The sequence below is a fragment of the Diachasma alloeum genome, unplaced genomic scaffold (genome assembly GCF_001412515.2).
Source record: "Diachasma alloeum isolate Michigan unplaced genomic scaffold, Dall2.0 Dall_scaffold_00731, whole genome shotgun sequence".
Taxonomy (NCBI): Eukaryota; Metazoa; Arthropoda; class Insecta; order Hymenoptera; family Braconidae; genus Diachasma; species Diachasma alloeum.
In genome coordinates, this window is record NW_021680862.1 from 24292 (window position 1) to 33008 (window position 8717).

Genomic DNA, 8717 nt, shown 5'->3' on the forward strand with positions numbered 1-8717 from the left:
GTAGGAGCGGAGGAATGAATTTTCAAAAGCGCGGAGAAACCCCGAACGGCTCTCCGGCGTCGAGTGAGTCAGGAGTAGTCCAATGAACCAAGGTCTAACATACGAATATTTGCTAATCAGGCTCCATTTTTGATACAATTTGTGATTTGGGCGTATGAAACTAATGGCGGATGTTTAAGGTTCCCCAAGTTTGTGCGGGGGTTGAAAAAGCCGAAAAACTACCCCTGAACACCGGTTTTTCGAAATAACTCGTGAATAACGCGCTGTACGTCCAAAAACGTAATATACAAAGATGTAGAGCTCAAAATTCTACACAAAAAAATGTTTGGGGCACTTTACCCCTGTTCCCAACCGTTCATCCCCCAGAGCCGCGTGAAGATCAGATAGGGAAAAAAAATGTTTTCCATTTAAAAAATTGAAGTTAATGAATTTTTTTTTTGTAATTCGGAATATCAGTGTTTTTTTTTCAATAGCTTGTTTATTTATTGAGAGTTAATTTAATATAAGTTGCTATTTCTATCTTGACATTGAATCGATGAATTTCTTCTTTTTTTCTTCCATATTTTTTATTAGAACATTTACCACAAATTTTGTCTTGATCGTACCCGCGAATCTCCTATGGATTCAAAGTTGAACGCAATTTTCTAGCTCCAACCCCTAAATCCGGCGCCGGGAATGAGAACCTTTTGTGCGAGAGAGAAGTCTCCGTCTCGCTCCGGTAGATGTATGAGGCCGTGTCTGGCTCAACCGTTTTGCGAAGGGTCAGAAGGGTTTGCCTCAGGGTGTCCCGCGAGTGAGTGGTAAGTGGCCGATTAATTCGCGATTTTATTCGCGGATTTAATTCGCGGTTTTAATTCGCCGTTTTAATTCGCGGTTTTGATTAGCGGTTTAATTCGCGGTTTTTGGAGTGCAATGCTGTGGCGGAGCGGTCGAAGAAAACTTCATCTATAAAAAGGATGGGACGACAAATAAAGAATATTTAAATTTAACTTTTTTTATTCATGAACATTACTGACTAAAATTTTATACATTATAATTGTTACTAAAAGATATATATAGATGAACATTAGTTTTTTACATAATTTTTTTCCATCAATTATGACATTTTACGCCTCGTGCTGCCATTGGATCATTGGCAAATTCATGGCACCAACACCATCACAACCCTCAGGGCTAATCCCCGTCAGGAGCTCCCAGCTCTCTCGAGGCACCAACATGTAGGCCCCGTTGAGAATCAGCAGCCATCCTTGCGGAGACAGATCGATGGGTCTGGCTGGCCTCCCCATTTGCCCATCCTGAATCCTCCGCGTTATAAGCTCATCCAACTGAGCTCTGGAGATTTGGTGGGCCCAGGCTTCTGGGAAGTTGACTCCAGGTCTCAGCTCCACATACCCTGGATAACCCTGTAAGCAGAAAAAAAAAGTTATAATAATTTTTGTTGATAAGGAAGAAGAGACAGTGAGGGCTTAGTACTTACCAGAGCTGACGGATAGAAAGTGAGATTTTCTACCTCCTAATGAGGCTGCTGATGATGCTGGGGATGATGCCAAAGGTGCTGTTGATGCTCGGGCTGTTGATGGTGCTGGGGATGATGCCGAGGCTGCTGCTGAGACTGCTGATGCTGAGTCTGTTGATGCAGCAGACACTCCTCATGATGCTGGAACTGTTGATCGTGCGGAAGATGCTGGGGTTCATTGTACTCCTCAGTACTGGACCCACTATCGTCAACATGATCATGATCATCATCATCATCATCCCCAAGCATCATTTGCTCCTCAGGCCTCCAGACATCATCAATTATGATGACGTCATCATCATCGTCGGTCTCCATTGCCACTTCCCGGCACGAACCTTCCCAGACGATGACGACGTCATCATCGTCGGTCTCCATCCTGTTGAGTTCCTGGCGGGGATCTTCATGAATGATGATGACGCTGCCATCTTCGTCCTCATCCTCAGCCTCTCCGTCTCCTTCTTCTTCTGCTCTTCTAATGGCCAACTCTCGCTCCGCTTGCTCCTCCCGAAGTCGAGCCTGGTACTTGGTGGTGCGCTCTTCAAAGTCCTCGTCGAGCAAGAACTCCCACATCAAACCCACTGCGGGATGAGCGGTGACCCACACTGTTGCCGGAGGGTCCAACATCACGTGGGCGGCCAAAAGGGGGAAATGTTGGAGAATGGCTTCATTCTCCGCGTGGAGAACCATGGTCTTCTCCAGCTCCTCGCACAGGTATTCCGCTGTATATCTTCTAACCCACTCCAATGGGCAGAAAACATTCTCCTTAATTGCCACGTATTCCTGGATGGGATTCATTTTGCACAAACACGAAAACTTCCACAAACACTTGGATGAACTGTTACGATTTTCTGTCGTTTGAAGATGTTGTGGTAGACTGACAAATGGCATTTATAGAAGTAAACTACCCCCACCACGAGAATTTTTTGGGGGTTTTGCACATAGAAAAATGGCTAACACAGACCACTTACCTTACAAACAATAAAAGACCCAAAAACTATTCTTATAACCCAGACCGAGTGCTTCATTACTTTATTGGGGGAGAAAAACTATCAGACCTCTCATTCCTAGACCACCCTCGAAGAAAGAGGTGATCTGCTAAAATACCTATCCTTCCAACCATTAGGGGTGCACTGCTAAAGGCATCAACTCGAGATAGTAGACCGTTTTGGGGCAACCCCCTCTAGACTATGAAAAGAAAAAAAATCCCGTACAACACCAATATCTGAGTTATAAAATTTGAAAAATCCATTAGTTGTGAAATTAGGGGTATATGGAGAATTCCAAAGCTACTATCTGCATCGAAAAATCTGTACACTGCCTCAATTTTCAAATCATAAAACTTGAAAGGGTCATCGATTGGGGAATTGTCGGAAAGGTATACTCAATCCCTCTGAAAAAAATCTGTACTCTACTCCGTTGTCTGATCAGCAGATTTAAAAGCTATATGATTCAGAGAGAATATTCAGCGAGAGTACAAATGTGGAAAGCTGTAGAATCACTCTTATAAATCATGAGAATTTATCTGAAAAATCTCAAGAGCAGACTAGGATATGATGTTCAAAATACCTTGTCTTCTATCTCACAAAAACTTATTTTACACATGATTTATGACACCCCTATTTTCCTGTATTTCAGCTAGATAAGGATAAGAATAGGTGTAAGAAAAAAAGTGAAAGTATTTCAGACTCAATTTTCTCTCGAGATAAGTGATCTTAAAATCACCTTTTCACAAAAAATTATCGCGTCATCCATGAAAATTTCTGTAAATTGTTTCCCTACATGATTTATCACCCTTATTCCCGAGGATTTTAGCTAGATCAGGCTTAAAAGAGTAAGAATGTAAAAAAGATGAAAGCTTTTCAGACTCAATTTCCTTTCGTGATAAGTGATCTTGAGAATACCTTTTCACAAAAAATTATCTCGCCTTCTGCGAAAACTTCTATCTTTGTATTTTTTCACGTGATTTACCCCCTCCCATTGTTTAGACTATAAAGCCGAGGTTTTCCATGATTTTCCATCAGTTCTTACGTAAGACTTACGAGTAACGTTTCAATTTTTGTCACGATGAATTCTCTTGTGTGCAAGCAGTGGCTCAAGCGTTTGGAGGAAGAATATGATATCGTGAAGATGGAGCGAAGACCAGCGGAAATCCAACGAAGTCTCCATGACATCCGTGGTAAGACGCGAGAGGTCGAACAACTTTTGGATGAGGGTGTCTCTCAGGGTCAAAAATTGCGTTTGACATATATGTTATCGCGATTGAAAACATTCGAAGTTTCATTTAAAGCCTTGGAAACCGTTGGAAGAGGGTTGAGTGATAAGTTAACTGATAGTGTGCGATGGGAGGATATTGAAAGTGCATTTGAAGGACGCATGAGGACTGGTGTCATCATTAATTTGAAAAAACAAGATTTAATTAAATTTTTGAATGATGCTCGCCGAATGCTTTGTGTGCGACTTAAAAATGCTTTAAAAAAGGAACGTGGTTTAAAAGTGAACGTAGTGTTATCGTGTAAATATGAAGTTCGAAAAAATGGAGAATTTTTGGAGGAAGATAAATTTTTCAGCACAAAAAATGAGATTGTCTTGGAATCTACCCAGCTCAACCAGTGGTTTGAAGAATTGATAAAAAATAAACTTTTAGCCAAGGTGGATGAATTCCAAGGGAAGGATTCAGGATAGTCTCTCCGGGAAGTCATAAATATGGATGTAAATATTAATAAATATAATCCATTACGTGGAGGTTCAAGTTTTGTTGAGGTACCCCGGTGGATTCAACTGAAAAAGGCTGTCATCAATGTTCGAAACGAAGACGACTCATACTGCTTCCTGTGGTCCATTATGACGGCTCGTTGCAATATTGGAAATAAAAATCGAACGAATTCTTATCCACCATTCGGTACAGTAATTAAAAATTTCGGTATGTTCTATTACCCTATGGCTATAAAGGATATACCAAAATTTGAAAAACTAAATCATATGTCGATAAATGTATACATAATTGAATGTGATGAAGACACAGGAAAAGAATGGATCGTTCCGCTATATTTAAGCTCACGACCCCCAACGACACTCCAAGAAGCTGAGAACACCATTCATCTATTGATGATTGAAAAAAAAAATGATCAACGGCCAACTGAAAAAAATTTCCATTATACATGGATCTCTCCATACACCTCTCCAGACTACTCAGGACTCAATTATCGAAGACTCAACATCGCGCCTTTATATGTGATAGATGCTTGTGTCATTTCAAAGTGGAGAAATCTTATGGAAAACACAGAATGGATTGCATCTCCATAAACAAGTGTCGCATGATATTCCCCGTAAATAATGACAAATATTTAAAGTTTAAAAATTTCAAGCATCAGCTTCGCGTTCCCTTTGTTGTATATGCCGATACAGAATGTTTGTTGGAAAAAGTACCTCATGACAATAATGACAATACTAAAATTTATCAAAAACATGTACCATATAGTGTAGCATATTATGTAAAGTGTAATTATGATGACTCAAAGTCTGAACTGTGTGTTTATCGCGGGCGGGATAGTACCGAGTGGTTTATTGAACAATTGCGTAATTTAGCTGTGAGTGTAGATACCGAATTACAATGCAATGAGCCCATGTATTTGACGGCAGATATGTGGAAGGAATTTAATGCAGCGAAAAATTGCTACATTTGTGGAGACATATTCACAGATAAAGCGGTGAAGCACCGGGATCACTGTCATTTCACGGGGAAATATCGAGGCGCTGCGCATCCAGGCTGTAATTTGAACTACAAGGAGGCATGTACAATCCCCGTAGTTTTTCACAACTTATCTGGTTATGATTCCCATTTTTTTATTAAGGCTTTAGCCAAACAATTTGAAGGTTCAGTGAAATTACTCCCCATTAATAAGGAAAAATATATTTCGTTTACAAAATCAGTGGGAGCGACAAAAGTTCACTTGAGATTTATTGACTCACTTCGATTCATGGCGAGCAGTATAAATAAATTGTCATCATATTTATCTGATGATAAAAAAATTATTACGTCTAGTTATTACACCAACTTGAACCAGTTTGAACTCGTCACGCGCAAAGGAGTATTCCCATGTGAATATATGGATTTATGGGAGAAACTTGATGAAAGAAAATTACCCGGAAAAGAACATTTCTACTCGCTATTGAATGATGCTGACATATCTGACGAGGACTACAATCATGCTTGCAACATCTGGAGGAATTTTGACATCAAAACTCTGGGTGAATATTCCGATTTATATTTGAAGACTGACGTGTTATTATTGACTGATATTTTCGAAAATTTCCGAGAGAGTTGTTTTCAAGCATATAATTTGGATCCTCTCCACTATTATACTGCGCCCGGACTCGCTTTTGATGCCATGTTGAAGATGACAAAAGTAGAGCTGGAGTTATTTCAAGATCCAGAGATGCTGCTTTTCATCGAAAAGGGTATTAGAGGAGGATTATCTCAATGCTCAAATAGATATGGCAAAGCAAATAATAAGTACATGGGGAATGACTATAATCCTGAGGACCCCGTATCATACCTCATGTACTTTGATGTAAATAATTTATACGGAGCCGCCATGAGTCATTATCTACCACACGGAGGATTCACTTGGATGGAGGATTGGAGTTCTCTCAACGTTCAAAATATTCCCGATGATTCAAGTGTTGGATACATTTTCGAGGTGGATCTCGAATACCCAGAAGAGTTACACATAAGCCATAGAGATTTGCCGCTATGTCCTGAACGCATTGTGCCCTCCAACGGTGAATCAAAGCAACCAAAACTTCTCACCACTCTGAATTCGAAGAAGAATTATGTAATTCACTATGAAAACCTTAAACAATACTTGAGTCTTGGTTTGAGGTTGACAAAAATTCATCGAGTGTTGAAATTTAATCAGAGTGCCTGGTTAAAAAAATACATCGATCTCAACACAGAATACAGGAAAAATTCCCAGAACGAGTTTGAGACAAATTTCTACAAACTCATGAATAATGCTGTGTTTGGGAAAACGATGGAGAATGTTCGGAAGCAAATGGATGTCAAGCTGGTGACCAAGTGGGAAGGCCGTTGGGAGGCTGAAACCTGGATATCAAAGCCGAATTTTCACAGCAGTGTAATCTTTAATAAGGATTTAGTCATCATCCAAATGAACCGCACACGAGTCAAATTCAATAAACTAATTTACACAGGTTTTAGTATTTTAGATATTTCTAAAACTTATATTTATTATTTTCATTATAATTATGTCAAAAATAATTTCAATCAAAATGTAAAATTATTGTATACAGACACTGACAGTCTCATTTACCATTTTTATACGGATAATATTTATGATTCTATAAGGAATGATTTGTAGAAATTTGGTACGTCAGATTACCCTGAAAATAATGTATATAGCATCCCTCTTGTAAATAAGAAAAAATTAGGCCTTATGAAAGACGAAAACAATGGGAGGATTATGACGGAATTTATAGGTTTAAGATCAAAAATGTACTCGTTGAAAGTGTTTGGAGAAGAGCGAGACAAATCCCGAGCAAAAGGGGTAAAAAGATGCACCCTCAGAACCATCACTTTTGACGATTACAAGTTATGTTTAGAAAATCATCGAAATGTATCCAGACCTCAAAATTCGATAAGATCTATGCAGCACAATGTATATACAATTAATCAGACAAAATTAGCGTTAAGTTGGCATGATGATAAACGTGTCCTCATACCAGGTACTCCTGATACTTTACCCTACGGGTTCAAAGGATAATGTAAATATTGGGTTAGGGAGAAAAAAATAAAACATAATTTTTTTCAAAAAATGCATTTTTATTTAAAGAAATCATACTTCAGTGTGCCTCCATCTTATGATATTTATGGTAGAAGTTGGCATTGTCCATGGAATGAACGCTAATAGTCCAAGACATGCCACCCCCAATCCTATTGACATTAAAGCAAATAACATTCCGTGAGATTTATGGTCTTGCGCATGACCATCACATTCATATAAAATTTCTTCAAGTGGTACATAATATTTGGGTAGATAATGGAAACACTTTCGTTTATATACTAACGTTGTCACATTAAGATTCCATCCAAAAATTTCTTCGTCAGATTTTTTCACATTTTCTTGAAATCCTAGCATTGTTATCGATGATGTAGACGCTTGACATCTCTCTTTCAATTGAAGTATTCCCACTCCTGAGACATTTATGGCGTTAATCCACTGACCCTCACACCAAATATCCACTTTCTCGTTTTGGGGTACGGGATATAGCCATCCTTTTTGGGTTTTTTTTCCAATGAGAATTATAAGTCGCGCTGACCTTGATGGGGCAATTCACAAAAGGTGATCCTAATGAGTTATCTTTTCCGAAAATCGTTGCCTCACAAATTAGATGGGTGTTGATATCATGAAATGGATACTTAGGTTCACAAATAAAGCGATAATCATCGGTAATTCCACAGTGTGCGAGATCCTCAGCGTGTGCCAAAGTATAAAGGTCTTGGCTGAGTAGCAGGTAGTCAGCCCGTGGTTGAATGTACGCCGCCCCACGTTTATGACCGAACAATTGAAGCGCTGGCAGGGGGTACATTTTGAATAATGGGTAGACTGAGGCGGTAACTAGTGGGACCTTAAGAATGACAATTAACTCCCCTTCATGAAAGCCTATCTTTGTTTTCGAAATTTTCAGTAATTTGTCGGTGTTAAATTCATCAGTGGGAATGACCACAGAGGCATCTCCATTAACTATTGAAAAATGGTTTGCAGCACTTTGAAGTTCTTCAAGAGTGAATAATTGAGGGTGCACAACACCTGTCTTAGCTAAATGCACTATCTCGATAATGGTTTTCAGGGTATAAATATAATTATCCAATTCCTCTTCCAAACTTTCAACCCAATCTCGTATTTTATTCAATATTAGTTGATATTCAGCACTGTTAAAAGTTTCATTTTTCATCAGCTCCTCAATTAATCGAGCCTCTATCTCAACGCCCCCAAGGCTTATTGTGCTTTGATTCTCCAATGCCTTAATTGTATCACAAAAATGATGCAGTCCTGATTTAATTAGGTGCAGCTTTTCACTAGTTTTATCTGATATTTCTTCATTGCCGTGTAGAGTTCCCAAAGCCACATCCTTATTTTGCTCTTCAATACTGGACTCATTCATGAAGAACAGGAATCGAGCT